The following is a 17,859-nucleotide window of genomic DNA, read 5'->3' as shown; positions in this document are numbered from 1 at the left end:
GTCTTCATTCATCTCTTGAACTTGCCTTAATACCTGAATTGTTTGTCCAGCTTTTCTTTTTCTATACCTACCCAATTTTAAATTACGTGCACCCCTTTCTTCTTATTTTCAGCTAAAATAACTGCTTTGGCACAGTGAAGAAAAGGTAATCTTGCCAACTCCTCTGGCTGTTATTTACCTTTTTCATTTCTTAGCTTTACACTAGTACCTTGTCTAGCACATGCTCATATATATCCATGACATTCAAGATTTGATTACTAGAGAATGTAAATTATGGTGGCAATTTCAAAGCAAGAAACATGAAAATGAAAAAGTTACAATAATTTTATACCACTCTACACAGAGAATGGCTTTCCATGTTGCATGATGTGGCATAAATATGATTCTATTACCATAATAAAACAATTTTAATTTTTTTTTCAAAGTATGCACATATGAATGTAATTAAAATGCTCTGAAGCACTGTAAATCCAAACTAATTTAGAGGACAACTTTTGTTGCTTTTATTGGAAAACTAATATCTGTCCGGTATTAAAATTATGCAGAACTCAATTAATTTCATTCCTGTGGTGGTTAAACCATGTACTCATTATGGAACAGTTTGTAGTTAAACTAAAACAGTATAGCAAACTTTCAGTAAGTTTTTAACAAATAAGTTTATCTAGCTCCCTTTTCCTTTCATCCATAAAACTACTAGCTGAACAGGAGGTAGCAAGAGTAAAGGCATTTTCTTATGTTCGCAGCTATTTTTACTGAATGGAGAAGCCTATTGCTCTTGCTTCCTGCTCATGTTATATGTCTTTCCAATCTGCTTTTAACATCCTCCTGAACCTGTTCTGTGAAGATCACTAATAACTATGTCATCACCAAACTTGAAGACCTGACATTATTTTATATTTGTCAACTTCTTTGTAGAAGTTGCTGATTTTTTTTTTTTTTTTTACTCCCAACTTTTCTTTAAAAACACTTTTTCCTCTTGGCTCCTGAAACATGGCATCAGTTTTGTTTATCCTCTCTCTTTCTTAACACTCTCTTGGCAAGTTCTTGTCAACCCCTATCCTTAAGGTAGGCATTATTCTCCAAGATTTTATCTGCAAGCCCTTCCTCTTCTGTTCCAGACTTTAAAAAAAAATTCATCTGTTATGTTTTTGGCAACAACTCCCAAATCTCTCTCAAAGGTAGGAATGCTAACTGTGTGCTTTAAATCTCTCAGAGTATGGGAGCACCATTATAAACCCATCACCATTTCACTTCTAGCCTCTCACTCCAGTTGATATTATTCCTTACTTCTTTGTTTCCAAAAAGAGCGTCAACTTTCAACCATTTTGGCTCAAAGTTTTTACTTATTATCTGATTATTGTTCTCCCCTGTCTCCTATTTTGTCAATTTCTCATTCTACCACTGGACTGTTTATTTCATTAACTACAAACCAATTAAAATATTCAACACAACTCACAGGGAAGGCAATGATATCTACTTAATTGGCCTTTAATCCCTACCGCTTCCCCTGATATATTCTCCATACTTCTGACAGATTAAGTGGCAGTTTATGATTATACTTCTTGGTATTGCCAAGTGGTAATATCTACTATATAAATGCCAAGATTGTCATGTTGTATAAAGCCACTATTCCATTGAATCTGTATGGGAAAAAGCCACAAAAATGTAGGTAGAGTGGTATTTCACAGACAGAATGAGGTCATTCCTGGTAATACTGCCCTCAAGAAAAGACATGCCTTCCATTCTAGAAACAGGAATTCAGAAAGTAGTCCTTAGGTAGACAGCCAAGAGGACATGATTCTCTTGTTCTATATTCAAGGGTCATAGAATCTGGGATGATTATCTTAGTGACACTCAAAACATGGAAGCAGACCAAAATGGAAATGATGAGTCAAGGCAAAATCTCTCATTTTTCATAGGTCTCCGTGTGGAATGGATCAGGCCCTGTAGGCCACATTAGCTAGAGGGAGATTCAAATTCTATACTTTTCAAGCCAGTTTTTTTTAAGACATGTTATAATTTCCCTGGTTATGATGTAGGAAAAGTTTTGATTAAATTATCAATGTTCCCTGGGGTGCCTGGGTGGCTCAACTGCTCAAGCATCAATTCTTGCTTTCGACTCAGTTCATGGTCTCATGGTTCATGAGTTCAAGCCCTACATCGGGCTCTGTGCTGACAGCAGAGGGCCTGCTTAGGATTCTCTCTCTCTCCCTTGCTCTTTGCCCCTTCCCCTGCTTGCATGCACACTCAGGCACTCTCTCAATCCCTCTCTCTCAAAATAAATAAATAAATGTAAAAAAAATTATCAATGTTTCCTAATTGTGTTAAAAAAAATTGAAGGATCCTGAACTCTGCCTCATGTTTAGGTATATCAAAAAAAAAGGATTTCATGAGCTTATAAAACATCATGCTAAAAGCCAAGAAGTAGTATGGATTATGTAAAATAATTGATGCAAAATTACTGGTAACACTTTCTTAGACAAAAACAACTAGAAAGTAGATGCATAGAATATTTTTATTACATGATGACTTTGGGCAAATTCTCTATATACCATTGTGAGAAAGAAACAACATATGGGCAGAATAACAGTACAGTTGGATAGCTTTTAATTTAGTTGAAAAACATAATTCAAGGATATTAATTATTACATTGGTGTCAACCTAGTAGGAGGTTTTTGGTAGTTAGTCCCAGGCAATTCTTCTTGTTCCTATCTTTTTTCAACATATTAACGACTCAGAAAATGTTTGAAGGTTTACTTGTTAAACTTGCAAATGACACAACACCTAAAAGGATTGTAATATGATAGATGAAAGAATCAAAATTCAAAGTTTTTGTAACAGATAGCAGTGCTAAGCTGAAACCAAATAAAAGTAAATATAACAGTAATAAACACAAATTTTATAGGCAGTTACAAAAAAGAAATAATCAATTACACAGGGTCCAGGATTTGGGATAATTGAACTTAACTTCAGTTTGCATTAAAAAAAAAAAAAAAAAAGAATGAGTTCAGTTGACTACGGGGTCAACATGTGCACAGAGCACGCAAATTATTATAAAAGCTAAAAATCTTAATGTATCATCAATAATCTAAGATGGGAACCTATTATGGTAACCTTTAAACCTATAATGTATAAGGCATTGTTCAATTGTATTCTGCAAAGATCAGATTATATTTGGAATATTAGTTAAATATGCTATGTATGGAGTATGCTATTTTAGGAGGGTCATCGACAAATTATAAAAATGAGAAGGAGAACAACCAACATTTTGGTGAGGTCAATAATCAAGGAATGGTTGACAAAAATAGGTATACAACCATAGAAAAGTACCTTGGAAAAGTGAACAAAATGAAAAGAGCTTCAAATATCTGAATAACTATTATGAGGAACAGATTAAGTCTTGGATTCTATATTTTTCCCTCAGAGCAGAACTGAGTGAGAGCTCACAGGAAGACAAATCACCATTCACTATGAAGAACATATTTTTTAATGAGCTAGAAGCCCATAGAATGTCACTGGACATGTCACTGGACATTTATCTCTCAGGAGTATTATAGAAAGTACTGCTGCATTAGAAAAAAAAAAAGATTAAATTATATGATTAGATGATCCTCTAAGGTCCCTTCCAACAAACAAGATTTCATTATTCTATGAAACAAGTGTTACCGTAAATCATATGAACAAACACAACTACAAAGTTTTCTACCATTTTTCAATCTGCTAACCATTCACAGTATTACAGTGTGAATGTTGTGCAAACAAAACTCCCAAATGCCTTAACAATACTATGATAGTATTTTGAATTCATTTGCCATTCATAATGATTGGTCTCACTGAGCCCTATATGCTGTAACCCAATTTCCCTGGTTCCAGAGGCATATCAATAAAATGGCTAGCTGGATTTAAGATTTCAGCTTATAATCATGGAGTAGAGATTTTCTCATGTGAAGCTAAGGAACAAAACCTGCCTCATTAGACTGAAATAAACACCTAAACTTTCTGCTTTACAACCTTTCTCCTACTTTTGTGTGCTTTAATGTATGTACGTATATATGTACGCATGAGTATATGTATGTGTGCATGTGTGTATATATACAATGTATTTATATGTGCCTACATATATATAAATGACATGACACAATAATAGAATAAAGGTGAAGGAAGAGAGAAGAGACAACAAAGCAATATGAGATATAAAACATTGTTTGCAACAAAGACAAGTAACTGTCAGGTTTTAAAAGTGAAATTAGGGGAAATCCTTGTTTGTCAAGAGCCATGGCTCTGGTGGCAGACAGCTCAATAGAGAAACTATAATTGGAGTTTCATGAAAGTATGATTTACTCCAAAGTAATATTTTTTTCAGAAATATCTCCTTATTTAGCCACAAATAGAAAAATTAGATAAAATCTGAAAAATTGGGAAGGTCTACCTGGTATGGGGATACAGCACTAAAAATCAACAGAAGCCAGTCATAAGTTAATTGTGCACTTGGAAATTACATTTTTCTGTCTAATTGTATTTGAAGATTAGTACATTCAGTTCTGTATCAGAGAACCTACAAAATACAACTAATGTCCATTTTCTTTCTATTTTTTTGGTTGTTGTTCATGCAGAACACATTTATCTAAATGAGTACATGGCTTTTTAAATGATAGCTGTAAAACAAAATAGCACTATTTGCATTTCAGAGTAATCAGTAATATCCAGCTTTAATTTTATCCAGAACTAAAATGGTGCTAAAGAGAATCTCTCATGCTGATCAGTTAAAACATCTGAAATTATAGCCTTAAAAATCTGCTACAAAGTGATAAAAATACTTCTTGCATGTGATATTAAATTTTATAACAGACCTAGTTTAACATTATGAAAGGCAAAAAATACACATTGTTCACCTTTTGGAAAGACTATAATCTATACAGGTTTGACTTCATTATCAACCAGGACCTACTTAACCCTTTATAATTGTTGTTGTTTTTTTTTTTTATGGGAAGATACACTAATTTTTAATTTTAAATTTTAACTTGTGAATGCATTTTGCAATTTGCCTACTAGGAATAGTGTAGGCTGCCATATGAAGGGTGATTTATTTAATAATCATGTCACCCTAAAATTATTAATATTATTTTTTAGATGTATTTATTCAATTTCAAGTTAGTTAACATACAGTCTAGTACTTACTGGTTTCAGAATAGAACCAAGTGATTCATCACTTATATATTAACACACAGTGTTCATCCCAAGTGCCCTCCTTAAAGCCCATAAACGCATTTGGCCCATCTCCCTATACACTCCCCCTTTAGCAACCCTCAGTTTGTTCTCTGTATTTATGAGTCTATTATGGTTTACTTCCCTCTCTTTTTTTTTATATTATTTTTTCCTTTCTTTCCCCTAGGTTCATTTGCTCTGCTTCATAAATTCCACATATGAGTGAAATAATATGATATTTGTCTTTCTCTGACATATTTTGCTTAGCATAAAACATTCTAGATCCATTGACATATTGCAAATGACAAGATTTCATTCTTTTTGATGGCTGAGTTATATTCCATTGTGTAATCACTGGTATAGACATTGCGGTTCATGTACCCCTTCGAATCAGCACTCCTGTATCATTTGGATAAATACCTAGTAGTGCAATTGCTGTGCATTTTAGGGTAGTTCTAGTTTTAATTTTTTGGAGGAACCTGCATGCTGTTCTCCAAAGTGGCCGCACCAGTTTGCATTTCCACCAAGAGTGAAAAAGTGTTCCCTGTTTTCTGCATACTCACCAACATCTGTTGTTTCCTGAGTTGTTAATTTTACCCATTCTGACAATGTGAGGTGGTATATCATTGTGGTTTTGATTTGTCTTTCCCTGATGATGAGTGATATTGAGCATCTTTTCATGTGTCTGTTAGCCATCTGGATGACTTCTTTGGAGAAGTGTCTATTCATGTTTTCTGCCCATTTCTTCACTGAATTATTTGTGTTTTGGGTGTTGAGTTTGATATGTTCTTTATAGATTTGGGGCACAATACCTTTATTCAATATGTCATTTACAAATATCTTCTCTCATTCAGTCGGTTGCCATTCAGTGTTGTTTTCTTTGTTCACTGTGCAGAAGCATTTTATCTTGATGATGTCCCAATGGTTCATTTTTTTCTTTTATTTTCCTCACTTCTGGAGACATGTCTAGTATGAAATGGCTGTGGCTGAGGTCAAAGAGGTTGCTGCCTGTTTTCTCCAATAGGATTCAGGTGGTTTCCTGTGTCACATTTAGGTCTTTCATCCATTTTGAATTTATTTTTTGTGTATGGCATAAGAAAATGGTCCACTTTTATTCTTCTGCGTGTAACTGTCCAGTTTTCCCAGTACCATTTGCTGAAGAGACTGTCTTTTTTTCCATTAGATTTTCTTTCCTACTTTGCCAAAGATTAGTTGACCATAACATTTGTGGGTCAATTTCCAGATTCTCTACTCTGTTCCACTGAACTGTTTTTCCATTGATCTGTTCCAGTGTGTCTATTTTTGTGCCACTACCATACTGTCTTGATATTATAGCTTTGCAATACAGGTTAAAGTCTGGAACTGTGACGTCTTCAGCTTTGGATTTTTTTTCAACATTACTTTGGCTATTCAGGGTCTTTTGTGGTTACATACAAATTTTAGCATGGTTTGTTCTAGCTCTCTAAAGAATGCTGGTGGTATTTGGATAGGGATTACATTGAATGTATAGATTTCTTTGGGTGTATAGACATTTTAACAATATTTGTTCTTCCAATCCATGATCATGGATTGTTTTTCCATTTCTTTGTGTCTTCTTCAGTTTCTTTCATAAGCTTTCTATACTTTTCAGCATACAGATCTTTTAACTCTTTGGTTACATTTATTCCTAGGTATTTTACAGATTTTGTTGTAATTGTAAATGGGATCAATTCCTTGATTTCTTTTTTTGCTACTTCATTATTGGTGTATAGAAATGCAATGAATTTCTGTATGTTGACTTCATATTCTGTGACTTTCCTCAATTCATGTATCAGTTCTAGCAGTATTTTGGTGGAGTCTTCTGGGTTTTCCATGTAGAGTATCATGTCATCTGTGAAGAGTGAAAGTTTGACTTTCTCCTTGCTGATTTTAGATGAATTTTATTTCTTTTGTTGTCTGATTTCTGAGGCTAGGACTTCCAGTACTATGTTGAACAACAGTCATGAGAGTGGACATCCCTGTCATGTTCCTGACTTTAGGGGGAAAGCTCTCAGTTTTTCCCCATTAAGAATGATATTAGCTGTGGGCTTTTCATAAATGGCCTTTATAATGTTGAGGTATGTTCTTTCAATCTCTACTATCTTGATGGTTTTTTATCAAGGAAGGATGCTGTATTTTGTCAAATGTTTTTTTTTCCCTGTATCTATTGACAGGATAGTATGATTCTTATCCTTTCTTTATTAATGTGGTGCATCACATTGATTGATTTGCAAATATTGAACTAGCCCTGCATCCCAGGAATGAATCCCACTTGATCATGGTGAATAATTCTTTTACTGTACTGTTGAACTTGATTTGCTGGTATCTGAGTAAGAATTTTTGCATCCAGGTTCATCAGGGATATTGCCCTGTAATTGTCCTTTTTAGTGGGCTCTTTGTCCGGTTTTGGAATTAATGTAATGATAGCTTCATAGAATGTTTGGAAGCTTTTCTTCCATTTCTATTTTTGGAACAGTTTGGAAGAATAGGTATTAACTCTGCTTTAAATGTCTGGTAGAATTCCCCTCGGAAGCCATCTTGCCCAGGACTCTATTTTTTTTTTTTTGGGGGGGGATGTTGATAACTGATTCAGTTTTTTGGCTGGTTATAGGCCTGTTCAAATTTTCTATTTCTTCCTGTTTCAGTTTTGCTAGTGTGTGAGGGTCTAGGAATTTGTCCATTTTGTCCTGACTTCCCAGTTTGTTGGCTCATAATTTTTCATAATATTCTCTTATAACTGATTGTATTTCTGTGGTGTTGGTTTTGATCTCTCCTCTTTCATTAGTGATTCTTTTCTTTTTGATAAGTCTAACAGTATATCAATTTTGGTTATTCTCTCAAAGAACCAGCATTTACTTTCATTCATCTGTTCTCCTGTGGGGTTTTTGTTTGTTTGTTTGTTTCTATATTATTTATTTCTGCTCTAATCTTTATTGTTCCCTTTCTGCTGGCTTTAGGCTTGATTTGCTGCTCCTTGTCTACCTCCTTTAGGTAATCTCTGTGTTTCTGAAATTGTCCTTGCAGTATCAAAACTATTACCAAGGCCAACAAATTCAAGCACTTACTTTAACCTCAACCCACTTGTTATGTCTTTATAATTTTAAATTGTTGACTAACCCCTTCTTCCTGAAGTTTTATTCTCCATAAGTTTTGTAAACATGGCTTTAGCATAATTCCCCAACCCAGCATCTTTAACTCTTCCTTCTCTAGAAACTCTTATTTCTATACTCAAATGTGGTGTTCACTGAAGTTCTTTCCTTGGGTTTCTTACTTTCTTATATTTTCTTCTGTATTGATCTCTTTTACTGTCATAGTTTTAATTATTTCCTTTGTTAATATATTGAAAATAGGTAATTATTAATAAATATGCAAACACCACATGTTCATCTCCCTATTAGGCAACTTTAGCTATATACTCAATCTACACTTCAAATAGGAGAAGTTCAAAAATAATTTCTCCCCAAATAGGATGCTTCCTCTGAAATTACTACACTTTAATTTAAAACAAAAGGAATCACTATTTAGCTAGTTGATTTTTTCATCTCCGCAAAAATCTAGTACAATTGAGTCTTTTTTTTCCAAATATCAGTTGCATCTTTCCTGGCTTAGGTTCTTTTTGCTCAAATTCTTGTGATAGTCTAATAATAAGTTCCTCCTACCTCACTTTTTTTTTTCTGCAACCACGTCATTCATATATATCACATCAATCTTCTTAAATTCACCTCTTATAAAATTCTTCTGCTACTAAAAATTTATCAGTGTTTCCTTTAATGCCTTTAAGTAAAATCAAAACTCCTTAAACTGGCACTAAACACTGCTCTTGATATGGTTTAAAATTTGCATTTTTAGTGAAATTTCTATCAATAAACACATCCTATGCTTTGCCAGATGGACTACTCATGGCTTCTCAAAATCACTCTCTACTTCTTTCACCTTGTATCTTGATATAATTTTTTCTTTCTACCTTAAATTCCAACTTATTCTCTTCTTCCTAACATATTGAGTCCTTATCGGCTATACTAAGATCTCAATCTACTGGAATCCCAACAAAGAAATCTACCACTTCTATAAAATTTCCCGAGCTGAGAGCTAGAATTTGTCCCTACCTTTCCTGAACTACCAAAGTATTTTATGTACTGTATTTCAGAGTCAATTTTTATTATTGAGGATATTTACAGATGACAATAAATACTAAGAGGCAAACCAAATGGTTAATGGATGACTCATGTCCTTAAGACAATGTTTATAAACTTTTTGCAACTATCTGCAGAATATTACATAGCAACTTAATATGAACTTTTTATAACAAAATAAATTTACCCAGGTGGCTGGGTGGGTCAGTGGGTTAAGCATCTGATTCTTGGTTTCAGCTCAGGTCAACATCTCACAGTTTGTGAGTCTGAGCTAGTCATTGGGCTCTTTGCACAGGGACTTCTTGGGATTCTCTGTCTCCCCCTCTCTCTGTCCCTTCCCCGCTCATGCTCACTTGTGTGCTCTCTCTCTCTCTCAAAAATAAAGAAAAATAAACATTTTTTAAAAAACGTAAATTTACAGCACAGTATTCGTAGCACTCTGTATATTATAGAAAATGCTAAAATACTTATCTACTTATATGCTTAGTCTTGTAAAAGGCTGTCATTATCACATTAATTACAATTAGGATTGGGATGGGGCTATAGCAGGGAAGGCCTTAGTTAAAAGCACATACTCAGATTTTGGGATTACCACAAAATCACAGCCAGTAAACCAATAAGCATTTAACACATACATATAAGTAACCTCACCACCACCACTTTACTAGGTGTATGGTAGATGCTGGGTTAACTTAAAGTATGGGGTAGTGAAAAAAGGGCAAAGGGAAATAGAATCCTGTCATAGGACTGCAAAATCGTTGTCCTGAGAAGCTATGAATACACTAGTCTTTAAATATTAATAATAACAACTAATACCAAAACAATCATCTTTCTTTTCCATACATACCTTAAAACATAGTAATACGATCATATATTTTTTGTGCACCATTCTCAGAGAAAGCTCTAAACATATCCAGGCCTTTACATTACATTTGGTTGATTACTCTGCAGTATAGAGAAATACCACTTCATTGGTAGAAAACTGAAGCATATAATATTTATGTCATTGTCTAAGGTAAGAAAAAGTATTAATATTTTCTTATTCTCAATTTAACATTGTATTCAGTAGAAGAAAGGCCAAAGTTGGGTGATTTTTTTTATCTTTTCTTTAAGGAGGCTTTTAAGAGGTATACCAAAAAAGGGATGCAGGAAAAATAAATAGAAAATCCCAAAGGAAAACTACAGACTTTACTATGGTTTCTGAAAATGCAGTAATGAAGGACAAAGGAAAATCTTATGGGAGTGGGTGTGTGTGTAGAGGGGTCGAACAGAAGGAGGGGTGGATAAAAGGAAATGGGTATGACTGAAGACTTTTATATCAGTGTTCTGATGTGTGAATTCTGAAGCTAGATAAATCAGTACGTTTGGTGAGGAAATTTAAGTCTCCAAAATATAAAGACATTCAAATGTACAAAGTCAAGCCAGTTGGGAGGAAGTATAACCAAGGGGATAAAACACTGGAATGTGCTGGGATGTAGGTTGTAATCTTACCCAAGCTATTTAAATGCTAGGTGGTATTTGACAAGGTATTGAAACCCCAAGGCCTCATGTTCTTCATTTGCAAAATAATGTTGGACAGCATGACATCTGAAGTCTGTTCCAGAACTAATTATAGGATATAAGATTTCAATAAACAGGGTCATATCCAGCTTTGTGAATGAGGGCAGAAAATTGCACAAAGCCTATAAAGGTAGCTGTATTAGACAGTGCTATCAGATATCAGAGAATAAATGGTATTTAGACACTAAATTCACTTTTGTCCAATTAATCAAATTTAACACAATCATCACTAAAAGAGACATTTCTCTAGTATGCTTAAACACAGAAGGCTCTAAGAGAAAGACTGAAGATAAATGAAGAGGAAAGAATGAGGAAGGACTCTAGGAAAAAGAAAAGTTAAAAAAAAAAAAACTAAAACTAGTTATCATGGGTCATTGTTGTCTGCAGCCACGGCACATGGCACCCATTCTTAGGAACAGTAAGTTCAAAGTAAGAAAAGCACTTCTTTCATGATGTTGAATGATAGAATAGCTAAAAAATGAACTTCTCATTTTTATGGTCACGTTCTAATCCAGAGATTCCCAATTTTATCCTGCAGCTCCGTAAGTCTTTAGGTGCAGATAATTCATAGAATAATGTGATAGCATATAGAAACTTGGAAGCACTCCATTTAGTGACATCTTCAGAATATACCTGGCAAACAACTCCAACAATTGTTCTATAAAGTAGACAAATGATTCTCAAAGAAACACCAAAGAAGACATGTTGTCAGTTAACTTAAACAGTCATCACATATTGGAAATTAACTGAATTTTTACATATATTTCAACTGTAAAAATATTTTTAGTTAAGCTGGCACTAATCTTTGTAGTCTTATCAAATGCTTAAAATGAATTTACCAGAGCGAGGACCATCTGGATAAAATAATTTCAGGCAGTTGTCGGCAATTTTACTGCAAATCATCAGTTGAAATAACCAAAGTCACTTGCTAAAGGGCAGTCTACGGAATGGGAGAAGATATTTGCAAATGACATATCTGAAAAAGTGTTAGTATCTAAAATCTATAAAGAACTTATCAAACTCAATACCCAAAAAACAACCCAGTAAAGAAATGGGCAGAAAACATGAATAGACACTTTTCCAAAGAAGATATGAAAAGGACTGACAGATACATGAAAAGGTGATTAACATCACTCATCATCAGGGAAATACCAATCAAAACCACAATAAGATACCACCTCATACATGTCAGAATGGCTAAAATTAACAATGCAAGAAACAGCAGGTGTTTGCAAGGATGTGTGGAAAGGGGAACCCTCTTGCAGTGTTGGTTGGAATGCAAATTGGTGCAGCCACTCTGGAGAACAGTATAGAGGTTCCTCAAGAAACTAAAAATAGAAGTACCCTATGATCCATCAATTGCACTGTTAGGTATTTACCCAAAGGATACAAAAATACAGATTACAAGGGGTACATGCACTCCAATGTTTATAGCATCATATCAACAATAGCCAAACTATGGAGAGAGTCCAAGTGCCTATAGACTGATGAATGGATAAAGAAGAGGTGGTATATATGTATGTATGTATGTATATATGTATGTAATGGAATATTAGGTAGCCATCAAAAAGAATAAAATCTTGCCATTTGCAATCATGTAAATAGAGCTAGAATGTATTATGCTAAGCAAAATAAGCCAATAGAGAAAGATACCATATGATTTCACTCATATGTGGAATTTAAGAATCAAAACAAATGCACATATGGGAAGTGGGTGGGGGGAGAAAAGAGAAAGAAACCACAAGAGACTCTCATAATATGGAACAAACTATGGGTTGATGGGAGGGAGGTGGGTGGGAGATGGGCTAGAAGGGTGATAGGTACTAAGGAGGGCACTTGTGATGAGTACTGGGTATTGCATGTAAGCAATGAATTCTATTCCTGAAACCAATATTACACTGTATGTTAACTAACTAAAATTTAAATAAAATAATGGAGGAAAAAAATAAATATAAATCACTAACTATAAAAGAAAAAAGAAGAAATGACCAAAGTGGTATGTGGGGTGAAAGGGATGGTGGGGGGTGTTAAAAAGGCAGTAATTACAACCCAAACAGTACTTTAATACAAATATAGTAATTAACCTCCATGCAGCCTTACATTAGTGTTACAAATAATATCACCGGGCACTCAAGCCCCAGCAAATTGCCATTATGGCTGCCAGCAGAATCTAGAAGGTAGTCAACATTTTACTAACAAAGAGTGGAAGAATATGGTTCTTGGAAATAATTTTACTTGTTCATGAATTTCCTAAAAGCAGGACTCACAAGACTTTGGACATTTCTTCTCCCCTTTTGATTTCACTGGCCAAATAATATTTTGTATTTTACTATAATGCCAATCAGTATAAAGCTATGGCACCACCTATTCTGACATTACTTAAATGTCGATATCAAATGATAGCCTTTAGACTCTGAAGGAATAGAACAAGAAATCCAGTGTTCAAGGAAATGTAAATTACTATTTAATTCACTAGTTCCTTCTGAGACCATAAAGATATAAAAGGTTGTTAGAAAACAGAAGCATTAAACCTGTTATAACTTGTTTTCAATATACTGGAAATAGGTTCATAATACACTGTATGCACATGACTAGGACCATGGGTATTAAAAACATTCTTTCATCCAAGTGTCCCAAACTCTAATAATGTGACTATAATCCCTTAGCTAGACATATCCTTCAGAGTATTCAAAATAAATACCTTCTTTCCTTTTCTCCTCCCTTCCACTCCCCCTTCCATAAATACATACTAGTATCAGAGATAGCATATCCTAACTGATAAAGGCATTACTAAGTCACTGAGGTAAGGCAGCCCTAATATGGTGCCTGCAAATGTGAGGCTAAACTGTTTCATAAACATGTCCTTAATAAATGTTTTAAAGAGGTTGTACTAATTTGGAACTTTGAAATCAGGATCAGTACTAAATGAATGAATGAATGAATAAATAAATAAATAAATAAATAAATAAATAAAACACAGTGGAATAAAGTATACACAGTTTTACTAAAAGCTATGTCTTTTAAACAGACTCATATTCTTAGAAACCTAATTTCAGAAATTAAGTTCTGAAGAATCTCACATTAGGAAAATTCATTATTTAAAACGTTTATCTTTCAGGGCCCCTGGGTGGCTCAGTCAGTTGAGCAGATAACTTCGCCTCAGGTCATAATGTCACAGTTCGTGAGTTCAAGGCCTGCATTGGGCTCTGTGCTGACAGTTCAGAGCTTGGAGCCTGCTTAGGATTCTTTGTTTCCCTCTCCCTCTGCTCCTCCCCCTCTCATGTGCTCTGTCAAAAATAAATAAGCATCAAAAAAAAAATGCTAATGTTTCAAGGGAAAACGGTTTTAAAGACATTAAGGAATATAATTATTTTTATGAAAGATTTAATAATGTTCTCATTAATATCCAAGACAACTAAATACATATTAATCTAACCTCCTACCATGTTTAGGGAGTTCTTTCCATAACAAAGTCATAAAGTGTATGCATCAACATTTCTTACAGTAGCATCCACCTTCCTAACACAAATAGGAATGCAATCCTAAAACACAGGTATAATTTCTCTCATTTTCTTTTGTGGATCTAATATTTCATTTCAAAACTTTATACTATCTTGGTATAGTATATCTTGGTGAGAGAGGAAGATGGTGGTGGAAAAAAGGGACCTGGGGCTAATCACATCCCACAAACATAACTGGTTAACTATCAAATCGTCCTAAAAACACCAGAAATCGACCTTAAGATTTATGGAACAAACTCCACAACTAAAAGCAGAGAAGGGTCCACATTGAAGAAGGTGGTAAGTGTAGAGACATGGTTTATGAGATACAAGAATTGTGGGTGTTGTAGAGGAGAGAGAGCCCTGGTTGAGGAGAAGGGTGAAAGAGAGAGGAGCACACAGGGGAATGTACATGGAGAATGTTTATACAAAGTCATTGGCTTGGAAAATGAGAGGGACTGAATTTCATAAGCACTTGCAACTAGAGTTTGAAAGGTCAGAGGGCTTGGCTGGGTTAGAGCCCAGAGGTCAGTGTCCTGCTCCTGGAGAGAAGATGGTGAAAAACCCTGGGGCAGACATTGTGGAAACAATGATCTGAACACACCTAAGGCACATAGGAGGGAGATTATTTGCTCATGTCAAAGTGTGTCCTTGAGAAGAAGCCTCATGGAGATGCCTTTCTGGGAACAGAGGAGTTGGCTGGCATCATTTTCCTCCCTGGCCCCTCAGCATAAACACAGAGCCACTGTATGAAGCAGCACGGTGTTGACACTGGCTGCCTAAGTGCTAATACCAAGACCCAAACCCCTGCACTCTGGTGGGGCAGACCTTCTCAGTCATGCTTACTTCTGTTCCACTGTGGTGGGATCTTCACCCAGAAAACCAGCACAAACACCTGCCCTTACATGTTTCCCAACCAGTAGATCATCAGTTCTGGTAGAAGTGGTATAAGGTCTGGGGGTATATAGGAAGATGGCAGAGTAGGAGGATGCTGGGCTCACCGCGCATCCTGCTGATCACTTAGATTCCACCTACACCTGCCTAACAAACACAGAAAACCACCAGAAGACTAGCAGAACAAAGTCCCCGGAGCCAAGCGCAGACGAGAGGCCCACAGAAGAGGGTAGGAAAGGCGGCGAGGCGGTGCGCCCTCCACAGATTGGCGGGAGGGAGCCGGGGCGGAAGGGCAGCCCGCCGGCCCAGCAGAGCCCCGGAGTCTGGCTTGCAAAAGCGAAGGGGCCGGACCAAGTGTGTTCCGACAGCAAGCGCGACTTAGCATTTGGGAGGTCATAAGTTAACAGCTCTGCTCAGGAAGCGGGAAGGCTGGAGGACAAAGGGAAGGAGAGTTGCTGAGCCCCAGGAAGACAGAGCTCAGTTTGTTGGGGAACAAAGGTGCTCACCAGCGCCATTTCCCTCGCCCATTCCCCAGCCCAAATCCCAAAGGGAACCAGTTCCTGCCAGGGAACTTGCTTGCTCCAAACAAACACCCAACGCTGTGCTTCTGCGGAGCCAAACCTCCGGCAGAAGGTCTGACTCCCTCTGGCTGCCACAGGGCCCCTCCTGAAGTGGATCACCTAAGGAGAAGTGAGCTAAGCCTGCCCCTCCGGCCCCGTGCACTTTGCCTGCCCACCCCAGCTAATACGCCAGATCCCCAGCACCACAAACCTGGCAGTGTGCAAGTAGCCCAGACAGGCCACGCCACCCCACAGTGAATGCCGCCCCTAGGAGAGGGGAAGAGAAGGCACACACCAGTCTGACTGTGGCCCCAGCAATGGGCTGGGGGCAGACATCAGGGCTGACTGCGGCTCCGCCCACCAACTCCAGTTATATATCACATCACAGGGAAAGTGCCCTGCAGGTCCTCACCACTCCAGGGACTATCCAAAGTGACCAAACGGAAGAATTCCCCTCAGAAGAATCTCCAGGAAAAAAAAAAAAACAACAGCTAATGAACTGATCAAAAAAGATTTAAATAATATAACAGAAAGTGAATTTAGAATAATAGTCATAAAATTAATCGCTGGGCTTGAAAACAGTATAGAGGACAGCAGAGAATCTCTTGCTACAGAGATCAAGGGACTAAGGAACAGTCACAAGGAGCTGAAAAACGCTTTAAACGAAATCCAAAATAAAATGGAAACAATGAAGGCTCGGATTGAAGAGGCAGAGGAGAGAATAGGTGGACTAGAAGATAAAGTTATGGAAAAAGAGGAAGCTGAGAAAAAGAGAGATAAAAAAATCCAGGAGTATGAGGGGAAAATTAGAGAATGAAGTGATACACTAAAAAGAAATAATATACGCATAATTGGTATCCCAGAGGAGGAAGAGAGAGGGAAAAGTGCTGAAGGTGCACTTGAAGAAATAATAGCTGAGAACTTCCCTGAACTGGGGAAGGAAAAAGGCATTGAAATCCAAGAGGCACAGAGAACTCCCTTCAGACGTAACTTGAATCGATCTTCTGCACAACATATCATCGTCAAACTGGCAAAATACAAGGATAAAGAGAAAATTCTGAAAGCAGCAAGGGATAAACGTGCCCTAACTTATAAAGGGAGACATATAAGACTCGTGACTGATCTTTCTTTTGAAACTTGGCAGGCCAGAAAGGATTGGCACGAGATCTTCAATGCATTGAACAGAAAAAATTTGCAGCCGAGAATCCTTTATCCAGCAAGTCTGTCATTTAGAATAGAAGGAGAGATAAAGGTCTTCCCAAACAAACAAAAACTGAAGGAATTTGTCACCACGAAACCAGCCCTACAAGAGATCCTAAGGGGGATCCTGTGAGACAAACTACCAGAGACATCGCTACAAGCATAAAACATACAGACATCACAATGACTGTAAACCCATATCTTTCTATAACACTGAATGTAAATGGATTAAATGCTCCAACCAAAAGACATAGGGTATCAGAATGGATAAAAAAACAAGACCCATCTATTTGCTGTCTACAAGAGACTCATTTTAGATCTGAGGACACCTTTAGATTGAGAGTGAGGGGATAGAGAACTATTTATCATGCTACTGGAAGCCAAAAGAAAGCTGGAGTAGCCATACTTATATCAAACAAACTAGACTTTAAATTACAGGCTGTAACAAGAGATGAAGAAGGGCATTATATAATAATTACAGGGTCTATCCATCAGGAAGAGTTAACAATTATAAATATCTATGCGCCGAATACGGGAGCCCCAAATATATAAAACAATTACTCATAAACATAAGCAACCTGATTGATAAGAATGTGGTAATTGCAGGGGACTTTAACACTCCACTTACAGAAATGGATAGATCATCTAGACTCACGGTCAATAGAGAAAAAAGGGCCCTGAATGACACATTGGATCAGATGGACTTGACAGATATATTTAGAACTCTGCATCCCAAAGCAACAGAATATACTTTCTTCTCGAGTGCACATGGAACATTCTCCAAGATAG

General features: G+C 36.4%; 1 protein-coding gene across 3 annotated transcripts in view; it reads right to left on the bottom strand.

Annotated features, from left to right (window-relative positions):
* DIAPH2 (diaphanous related formin 2) overlaps positions 1-17,859 on the bottom strand; it is a 982,724-nt gene that overhangs the window by 409,093 nt on the left and 555,772 nt on the right. The window lies entirely within an intron of this gene.

The sequence above is a fragment of the Panthera tigris genome, chromosome X, assembly GCF_018350195.1.
Source record: "Panthera tigris isolate Pti1 chromosome X, P.tigris_Pti1_mat1.1, whole genome shotgun sequence".
Lineage (NCBI taxonomy): Eukaryota > Metazoa > Chordata > Mammalia > Carnivora > Felidae > Panthera > Panthera tigris.
This window is presented reverse-complemented; position numbering and strand designations above follow the sequence as displayed.